Raw genomic sequence first — 11094 nt, 5'->3', positions numbered from 1 at the left:
GAATCAGGGAGTATAATGAATTTCAGGGTGGTGCAGGGCATTTATGGGGGGTCGGAGTGGCATATCAGGGTGCACAGTGGCATATAGGGAGGTATAAGGCATAAATGGGGGCGAGTGGCATATTGGAAGTTATAAGGCATATAGGGGGTATAAGACATATCAATATTAGGCATATCAGGGGGGCATAAGACGTATCTGGGGGTAAAAGGTATATGGGGCGCTCATTTGCATATCACCGGCATATAACGAGTATAAGGCATATCGGGGGCACAGTGGCATATCAGGGGGCACAGTGGAATCTCTGGCACATAGGAGGTATAAGGCATATATGGGGGCAGAGTGGCAAGCTGGGGGTCAGATGTGCATAACTGGGGGCAGTTTGGTAAATAAAAGAAAATATAAACAAGGCTTTTTGTCATAGTTTTTATTAAATATGAAAAATAGTTAACATATTGTCACGTACAAGTAATAGGAGGCACCGTGGTCAGGTAGGACTCCAGGACAGAACAGTTCATACAAGCCGAAGTCTGGATTCCGGAGAGCAGGATAATCGATAAACGGAGCCGAGGTCAGGATTCAGGAGATCGGGATAAACAATAAACGAGCCGAGGTCAGGATACAGTAAAACAACGTAGTCAGGCAAGCCGAGGTCAAACACAGGAATCAGGAAGGTAAACGCTATCTGGGCACTAGCACAAGGCATAGACGACCATTAGAAGGCAAGGTGTAGCTGGTCTGAGAGGTTTAAATGGGGAACCGCGGAGGAAGTCCGAATCTCCCATCAACCCATCATGACATCACTTCCGGTGTCCGGGAATCGCAACCATTTTGAGCGTGGCGTAGTCTCCTTTCATAAAGCCCTGCAGTTAGGGAGTTCGCCACTAGAGGGTGCGCGGAAGCAGGACACCACTTCAGAGGATGACAGCGGAAGTGACCGTGCGGTGGAGGGGGGTCTCCCTCTCCTTCGTGGCGGCTGCTGCGGAGGTGGCCGTGCGGTGGAGGGGGGTCTCCCTCTCCTTCGTGGCGGCTGCTGTGGAGGTGGCCGTGCAGTGGAGGGGGGGTCTCCCTCTCCTGCGCGGCATCTGTTGCGGCAGTGTGGGAACCGGGGACAGGTGAGTAACAGTACCCCCCCTCAAAAGGACGACCTCAGGGCGACCACTAGGACAAGAAGGATGTCTGGCGTGGAACGCACGTATCAATCGTGGTACCGAAAGCCGTGCCACTGGTACCCAGGAACGCTCCTCGGGACCGAGACCTCTCCACTGTACAAGGTATTGCAGACTGCCTTGTTGCCGCCGGGAATCGAGAATGACCTGGGGGGTACGTCCCTCCAAACCCCTCCAGAGGTTTCAGAAAGGAGGTGTGAAATACCCGAGGAATACGAAGTGTTCTGGGTAGCGAGAGTTCGTACGCCACCGGATTAATCCGACGCAGAACCGGAAAGGGCCCAATAAATCGCGGAGCCAGTTTCATAGAAGGAACCCGTCTCAGGAACCGTGTAGACAACCAAACCCTATCGCCAGGCTGATACGAGGGATTGGGAGACCGCTTCCTATTGGCCTGACTTTGCTGGAGCGGAGCAGCACGTTCCAGAGCGGAGTGAACAGAAGCCCAGGTGGCACGAATGGAAGCGAGTCTCTCCTCCAGATCTGGAACAGGTGAAACTGGTAATGTCCCTGGGAGAGACTGCGGGTGGAGGCCATAAAGGCAGAAAAACGGAGAGATCCTGCTACCCTCCTGGAGCGTGTTGTCCCTCGCGAATTCAGTGAACGGCAGTAGATCGACCCAATTATCCTGGTGATCATTGATGAAGAGACGCAGGTATTGCTCCAAATGTTGATTAGCTCTCTCAACCAGGCCGTTCGTATGAGGGTGATATGCCGAGGAGAAAGCCAGGGTGATGCCCAGGGACTTAGTAAAGTTGCGCCAAAATCTTGCAATGAACTGGGTACCTCTGTACAATCTCAGACGGCACTCCGTGGAGTCGAACAATGTCCCGAATAAAAACATCTGCCAAGGTAGAACCGTTAGGAAGCTTCTTGAGCGGAATAAAGTGAGCCATCTTAGAAAAGCGGTCAACCACCACGAGGATCACGGTATGACCCTTAGAAGGAGGCAGCTCGACGATAAAGTCCATGGCCACATGAGTCCAAGGAACCGAGGGACAGGGAAGCGGCCGCAGAAGCCCAGCAGGACGTGTGCGGCAGGACTTATTGGCAGCGCATTTGGTGCATGATTTGGTGCAGTGGGGCCACCAAAAAGTCAGAGAAATCAGATCCTTAGTGCGCGCCACTCCAGAATGTCCCGAGGTTCTGGTGCCATGGAGCGTACGTAGTACAGGAGTACACAAACTAGGAGGCACAAATAGTCTCCCTGGAGGTAAGGAAGCCGGAGCTTGTCCTTGAGAACGGGAAATGCGATCCTCCGGTTGTGTGTGCATGCGAGATAATGCATCTGCCTTGGTGTTCTTTGAACCCAGACGGTTTGTCAGCACGAATGGAAATCGGGAGAGGAACAAAGCCCATCTGGCCTGGCGCAGATTGAGGCATTTAGCAGATTCCATGTACTGGAGGTTCTTATGATCGGTCAAAATCAAGGTAAGTACAGAAGCTCCCTCCAGCAGGTAACGCCACTCCTCCAGAGCTGACAGCCAACAACTCCTTATTCCCGATGTCGTAGAGAAAAATACCCACATGGGTGCACCGGTCCACTGTACGATGCTCGTTGAGAGAGTACGGCTCCAACCCCAGATTCAGAAGCATCCACCTCCAGGACGAACGGTAGGTGGGGGTCGGGATGCCGTAGCACCGGGGCCGACATGAATCTATCCTTGAGAAGGGCAAACGCTGACACCGCCTCAGGCGACCACTCTGCGACTTTGGCACCTTTCTTTGTCAAGTCCGTTAAGGGTGCAACAATCTTGGAGTAATTTCGAAGAAAACACCGATAATAGTTGGCAAATCCAAGAAAACGTTGAAGTGCCTTGAGGCTCACAGGCTGCGGCCAGTCCTTGATTGCTTGTACCTTTGATGGGTCCATGTCGAACCCCTCAGGCGTGATAATGTATCCCAAAAACATCACTTTACGAGTCTTGAAGACGCACTTCTCTAATTTAGCAAACAGTCCGTGTTGCCGAAGATGGGACAGTACACGACGGACCTGTTCGCGATGGGAAGGCAAGTCTGCAGAGTAAATCAGGATGTCGTCCAAATAGACAACGACAAACTGCTGAAGGAAATCTCGGAGACAGTCATTGATAAATTCCTGAAAAACCGCCGGGGCGCTACATAATCCGAACGGCATAACTAGATATTCATAGTGTCCAGAACGTGTATTGAACGCAGTCCTCCACTCATGACCGGCACGGATACGGACAAGGTTATAGTCCCCACGAAGATCCAGTTTAGTAAAGATTGTCGCCCCTCGTAATCTGTCGAATAGTTCGGAGATAAGGGGAATCGGGTAGGAGTTACGTTGTGTGATCTTATTTAGCCCCCTGTAATCGATGCATGGTCTCAGCTCTCCATTCTTCTTCTTAACAAAAAAGATCCCAGCAGGAGATGTGGACCGACGGATGAACCCACTCTTGAGATTCTCCTCGATGTAGGTCTCATAGCCTTGGTCTCAGGAACCGATAGTGGGTAGACCCGGCCTCTGGGCGGCATAGTACCCGGGAGGAGATCAATTGGACAATCATACGGTCTGTGTGGGGGCAACTTCTCTGCCTCCCTCTTGTCAAAGACATCCACAAAATCTTGGTATTGTCTAGGAAGAACAGTAGTGGCGGTCTCAGATGCAGTAGACACACTGGCCAGCTTAACGGGTTTGACGCAATGCTCCTCACGCGTTCGACTCCATGACGTAATCTCTCTAGTCGTCCAGTCGATGGTGGGATTGTGCGTCTGTAGAGGGGGAGCAGATAACCAGGAACTGAAGTTTCTTGTTATGTATCATGCCTACGGAGAGTGTCACCGGTGAAGTATTATGGGTAACCTGAACAGGATGCAGAGGTCTACCGTCAATGGCCTCGAGTCTTACAGGAGTGTCCTTCAGCATTGTGGGAATACACTGCTGTTCACAGAAACAGGCGTCAATAAAGTTCTCAGCAGCACCCGAATCCAAGAAGGCCTCTGTGCAAACAGATCCCGCAGGCCAAGACACCCGAATCGGCACAGTCATCCGTGTGTTGCATGTGTCAGAGGACATACCCAGCACACCCAAAGCAGGTCCCCTGAACCACTCTAGGTGTGGGCGTTTCCCGACTTCTTATGACAAGAAATCGCCCAATGTCCTGCCGTGCCGCAGTACAAGCAGAGCCCCTCCTGGACCTCTCATGCACCGACAGACGGGCAGCACCCAGTCGCATGGACTCCTCCAAAGCGGACGGAACCGTAGACGGTGGTAAGAACTGGGTGACCAGACGCATAAAGTGACAAACTCCTCTGTCACTTGCTCTCAGGCCGCCCCGCTGTACCTGTCGCTCGCGGAGTCGGAGATCAATCTGAGTTATGTAAGATATCACAGAGTCAAGGTCAGATGGTAGTTCTCGGGCAGCAATCTCGTCTTTCAAGGTCTCTGATAATCCGTTCACAAAGGCTGCAATCAGTGCTTCACTAGTCCAGTTCACCTCAGCCATTAGGGTGCGACACTCTATAGCATAGTCCATCAGAGAGCATTCCCCTTGGCGAATATTGAAAAGCAAGGACAAAGCGGTTGAACTCCTGCCTGTAACGTCGAATACTGAGCGTAGTGCAGACACAAATTCAGGATAGGAGCAAACTACCGGCGTGTCTCTCTCCCACAAAGGAGATGCCCATGCCAGAGCCTTGTCGGTGAGGAGCTAAATTACGTATCCAACCTTAGCCCGGTCTGAAGCAAAGGCATAAGGAGAAAGTTTGAAATGAATTCCGCATTGGTTAAGGAAACCACGACAGGTAGCACGATCTCCTCCATAACGTTGTGGCGACGGAAGGTTTGTAGGAGTATGAACCACAGCAACTGGAGCAGGAGGAGGAACTGGTGGAAGTTCTCCTGCTGGGGAATGCCCCTGTAATCCGGGATCAGTGCGCTGAAGAAGATTCTGGAACGCCTAGGTAAACTGATCCAGACGATGATCCATCTCGTCCAGACGAGCCTCACAGGAACCCTAAAGTCCCACCGAAGCGGGTCTCATGATGGTCAGGATACAGGAAAACAATGTAGTCAGGCAAGTTGAGGTCAAACACAGGAATCAAGAAGGTAAACGCTATCTGGGCACTAGCACAAGGCATAGACGACCATCAGAAGGCAAGGTGTAGCTGGTCTGAGAGGTTTAAATGAGGAACCGCGGAGGAAGTCCGAATCTCCCATCAACCCATCATGACATCACTTCCGGTGTCCGTGAATCGCGACCATTTTGAGTGTGGCGTAGTCTCCCTTCATAAAGCCCTGCAGTTAGGGAGTTCGCCAGAAGCAGGACGCGGTGTACCAGGAGGTCTGCCTCTCCTGCGCGGCACTTCAGAGGATGGCAGCGGAAGTGACCGTGCGGTGGAGGGGGGTCTCCCTCTCCTTCCTGGCAGCTGCTGCGGAGGTGGCCGTGTGGTGGGGGGGTTCTCCCTCTCCTTCGTGGCGGCTGCTGTGGAGGTGGCCGTGCTGTGGAGGGGGGTCTCCCTATCCTGCTCGGCGGCTGTTGCGGCAGCGTGGGAACCGGGGACAGGTGAGTAACACATATGAATTAATATTTACTAATAACTTTGTATTAAAACTTAGTTTGAGAAACACTGTGTTTGGGTTCTTGTAGCTTTTATTATTATGTCAGTAAAATAAGAAGGTGAATAGAGAGAGGCCATTGCGATAGAGATGAAAGTGTAAATTGTATGTTTTTTATTACATTATTTTAAATTTAAAAAAAAAATACATTTTTTTATCCGATTAATCGAAAAAATAAATCGCCCAACTAATCGATTATTAATATAATCGTTAGTTGCAGCCCTAGACACAACTGCCTTAAATTGAATACAGCAGGAATGAACAGTTTGTTGTTGTAAAACATGGACTCATATAGCCACAGAACTTCATTAACATAAATTAACATTGATAAATAGGTACATGTAGACAACCCAACCTTTAATCCCCTTTAGCTACTGAATCTCCCCCTGGCAGCAATCCTGTTAATAGGATTAGTTTACACATTGGAGTTCCTGCCTGTTTGGCAGCCAGGCTGGAGCCATCTCTGAGTACCTTGGGCCCCTGTATGACAGGTCATTCTGTCACAGTATGTTTTACAGTGAAGAACTGCTATATTTTCTCTTGTTTGTAGGGGTTCTGTCACAATAAGGAAAAATGTATCAAGATCCAAAAAGAAGTCTGAAATGGCACTTTAATCTCTAGGTATTTGCAATATTTTGTGCTTTTCTTGTAGGATTACAATATGTCACACACACATTGACTAGGTACACCTTTTCACTAATTTGCACCCAGTGCATTATTTGTTTCCTGGATGAAAAAGATATTGTTAGACAATTACCGAAAGTTTTCCTCCCCAGATACATTGTATAATATGGTAAAGCCATGCCTGTCACTGCTTGACTGGAAATCAGTGAAAGACCAGCATGCTGTAAAATCCATCAACGTTATCATAGCTAATGCCATTTCTTTTTTTTTTTCCACTATGTGAATATAGCTGGGGCAATAACTTTCTTCTCTTGCATATTGTGTCATTATTCTTCTCTACTAATCAACCCCTTCGCCTTTACAGTAGCTGATTTCTCGTATCAGTTCTAGAATGGAGGCAATAAGAATGAACGTAAGGAATATAACTGGTTGTATAGTTTTTGCACCATCTGTTAATTAGCTCTGACTGGGTGAAATAATCCCTTCAAAGGGACGACCTAGCCATCTTATGCATCTTAATTCATATAATAGCTAAGTGTCCCTCTTAATAAATGTTTCCCCCTTGCAAATACATGCAGGACTCCATCAGAACGTGCCTTATTTCTCTGCTCCTCAGTTCCGTAGTTTCTGATGAATGAATGATTGAATGTATAAGTGTTTTGGGGCAGGCTGTTAAGGGGGCAGAGATGAAACAGGTAGGCTTTTGGGGGCACAGACAAGCAGTTTTGGGACAAAGATGGCACCGACAAGCTGTTTGGGGCATGGGAGGCACTGTCGTACATGTTGCATGTGAAGGTGTGGTTTCTAGTTATGCCCCTGGTGTTTTTTTATTCTCAGTGTTGTCATGTGAAAAGATATAATAAAATATTTACAAAAATGTGAGCTGAGCAGGGCTGGTTGGGGAGATCACAATCTTGCAGCTGCCTCGGCCTTAAAGACCGGCCTCTCCGCTCGCCCCCTCCCCTGTAGATACGCTACTGTTTTAGAGGGTTTGTGGTGAATCACTTTGCTGGCAGCAATGTGATTCACCACATGTCCCTAGAACAGGAAGCCCTTGGGCAACTGCCCATTGTGCCCTTACGTTTAGATGGCACTGTGCCATTTGGTACTGCAGCTGGAGGGGGAGTTCCAAATTTGGTGGGGGGGAAAAAGGGGGGAAATGAATAATCTAGGGGGGGCAATTGCCCCACTGCCTCCCCTCCCGTAGCGACGCCTATGGAGAGGAGGACTAACCCCAACACCACATTTCATCTGATCCCCTCAATCCTTTGGACATTTGTGATATTTCTTTTCCTATCCCTACTTCCTTTTCCACAGGTATCATTCCTACCATAATACCAACATTTTTGTGCCCCTGTGACTGTTTACATGTTTTGTCATGACAGCTATTGCTTCTTTCTAATATTATTTCACATGAATGTATAAATGATTGTTGGTGCCGTGCTGCAACATAGTAGAGTACTTTCATGGTGTACAGTTTTTAGTATTACTGACACTACACATGTTATGTCTGCATATTGTCACAAACTGGGTCCATACAGACGAGTGTAATGACCCAGAGCGCCCAAAGATGGAGTGCAGGAGTTATTGCGCAGTAGCGGAGTAGGACAGGGCCTGATGCCCGAGTGGGCATCTAGGGTTTTACAGCCAAATACCAGCGTCCTGATATAGCATCTGATGTTAACCAGAATTTGGAGATATCCTGCAGGCACCTGCAGGCTGGGAGTATGGAAAGCTAAGCAGAGTACAGGAGAAACATAGCAAGCAAGGGGAACAGAGAAAGAAGCAAGGGACAGTGAGACCAAGCAAGAAACATAACCAGACAAGATATACATAATACAGGGTACCACAGGGAACAAGACAAGGAATACTCAAGATCTGACATGAACAGGACACCCCTCTACTGGGGATACAGGACAGGACACCCCTCTACAGGGGATACACGTTACATAACAGACTGACACACATAAAGATAAAGAAATAAACACCAGAAGGTGAACGTGAAAATAAAATAATAAATAGGTACTTCCTCACTGTACTGCCGCAGCCCGCAATAACACTCCTCTTAGTGTTCAACAACAAGCAACCCGAACGTAGGCGCGCATGTACATGTGTGGGAAAAAATAAACAATAATAGTGCAATAATGTATGATGAAAAGTACTATATGTACGTGTAGAATGTGCACTCACAAAATTACAGATGGTCAAGGCTCTTCAGAATAAAATTCTTTCTTTATTTCTTCTTAATGAAGATGGCAGAAATTTTCATGCGCTTCAACTGAAAGTCCGAAGTTTTAAAGGCAATGAAGTCCACAGTAGTAAATAGTCCTCGTAGGTAGTCCTCAACGCGCTTCGCCTGTTGGCTTCCTCAGGAGAACAATTTATTGTCGAAAATTTGATGGTGTTCGTGGGTATAAAGCGTCTATTTATGTGTTTTGTGTCCGTGTTCCGTGTTCCGTTTATTCGTCGTCTTTACTTCCGGGTATGACGTCAGCACGTTGTTTCCGTCGTTGCCTAGTAACCGTGACGCTTTGACAGTCCATCCCTCCTGTGTCTACGGCGTCTCCCCGCGTATCCTAGCAATTGGGACGCTGCGTGTATCTACCCGTTTGAGATACACGAATCCTCTCTCCTTTCAGCTTGCAACATCATCAGCTCTTTGTAGTAATTCTCGAGCGAAACATCTTAGATGTCGCTCGTTTTTCAGAGTGTTTAATGTGGGAGAGAGGGGATATATTAGGATTTTATAGTGTGGTATATATATTGACGTTAAATACAAATGGAGGACGGAACCACGGAGATCAGAGAGTAAAAAAGAGATAGTGTATGGTAATTAATCCATCGAGAGACTTATAAAATTAGTCCATAGAGAGACTTATAAAATGAAAAAAATAGGGATAATCATAGAATAAATATAAAGAGACATATGTGTGATGTTTGTTAAAATCCTAATATATCCCCTCTCTCCCACATTAAACACTCTGAAGAACGAGCGACATCTAAGATGTTTCGCTCGAGAATTACTACAAAGAGCTGATGATGTTGCAAGCTGAAAGGAGAGAGGATTCGTGTATCTCAAACGGGTAGATACACGCAGCGTCCCAATTGCTAGGATACGCGGGGAGACGCCGTAGACACAGGAGGGATGGACTGTCAAAGCGTCACGGTTACTAGGCAACGACGGAAACAACGTGCTGACGTCATACCCGGAAGTAAAGACGACGAATAAACGGAACACGGAACACGGACACAAAACACATAAATAGACGCTTTATACCCACGAACACCATCAAATTTTCGACAATAAATTGTTCTCCTGAGGAAGCCAACAGGCGAAACGCGTTGAGGACTACCTACGAGGACTATTTACTACTGTGGACTTCATTGCCTTTAAAACTTCGGACTTTCAGTTGAAGCGCATGAAAATTTCTGCCATCTTCATTAAGAAGAAATAAAGAAAGAATTTTATTCTGAAGAGCCTTGACCATCTGTAATTTTGTGAGTGCACATTCTACACGTACATATAGTACTTTTCATCATACATTATTGCACTATTATTGTTTATTTTTTCCCACACATGTACATGCGCGCCTACGTTCGGGTTGCTTGTTGTTGAACACTAAGAGGAGTGTTATTGCGGGCTGCGGCAGTACAGTGAGGAAGTACCTATTTATTATTTTATTTTCACGTTCACCTTCTGGTGTTTATTTCTTTATCTTTTGGCGTTACATTGTTTTTCCTCTATTTATAAACACCAGATTTAGAACACATATGGCTTTTTCTAGTAGTCACTATTCCAACATAAGAGACATGAGGACACAAAAATTAAATAATATTTTTTCACAAACTAATGATGAAAATCAGCTCTCACCTGAACTGTTTGAAAAATTAGAGAGATTAGCAGAAAAAGAATTAAAAAAATGGTGGGAAGTCACATTTCTTGAACATTATGTCTCACATAAATTGATACCTAGAGGCCTCAGAATACAGAAATACCCAGCTTTTGGGGAAGAGAATGTACCATTTATGACAAAATGGAACAACATCTTAGACCATTGTTCGTTTGAATTAATGAAATTATTAATAGACTTTCAACGAGATAATCTTAATGACATAGAAGTCAATATCCAACAAACAGAAAAATTAATTGACCAAAAATTTGAGGGAGTGGAGATTAAGCGAAGAAAGGATAATATAAATGAGAGAATACAAAAACAAGAATCCTCTATAATAGAGGTAAAAAGTAAAAAACTCCAGAGAGATAAAAGAGATCATCAGGGAGACATCCATAAAAGATATAAGCCCAGAGAGCATAATGTACAATATAAATCGGGATACAGTCAATATGACAACAGACAAAACATAAATAGATACAATAGCTATAAACGGAAACCGGTAGATAAATATAGCAATTTCTCATCCATAGAGACCAGACGACCCTTAGAGAGACATAGGGAGAACACTAGGAACTCCTCTAATGACAGATATAGAAGAAGAGGAGATAACACCACAACAAGAGACAACTTTAGACAATACTCACCTAGATCCATCACCACAACAAGAGACAACTTTAGAGAATACTCACCTAGATCCACCACGTCAGTATGGCAAGATACAGATAGCAATAAACCACATACTTCTAATGACTTCAAGAAGTCTTTTTTAGACAGGGAGCAATCCCGAAATACAAGACACACACAGATAGAACATTCCCATTATTCA

The 11094-nt window shown here is 46.3% G+C and overlaps 1 pseudogene; it reads left to right on the top strand.

Moving 5' to 3' along the window:
* The first annotated feature begins 4286 nt into the window (after positions 1-4286).
* The window catches only part of LOC128473734 (CAP-Gly domain-containing linker protein 2-like), a 38796-nt pseudogene continuing 31988 nt past the window's right edge, over positions 4287-11094 (top strand).

This window comes from Spea bombifrons, chromosome 2, assembly GCF_027358695.1.
Source record: "Spea bombifrons isolate aSpeBom1 chromosome 2, aSpeBom1.2.pri, whole genome shotgun sequence".
In the NCBI taxonomy this organism is placed as follows: domain Eukaryota; kingdom Metazoa; phylum Chordata; class Amphibia; order Anura; family Pelobatidae; genus Spea; species Spea bombifrons.
Note: the sequence above shows the minus strand (reverse complement) of the source record. Positions and strands in the feature narration are given on the sequence as shown.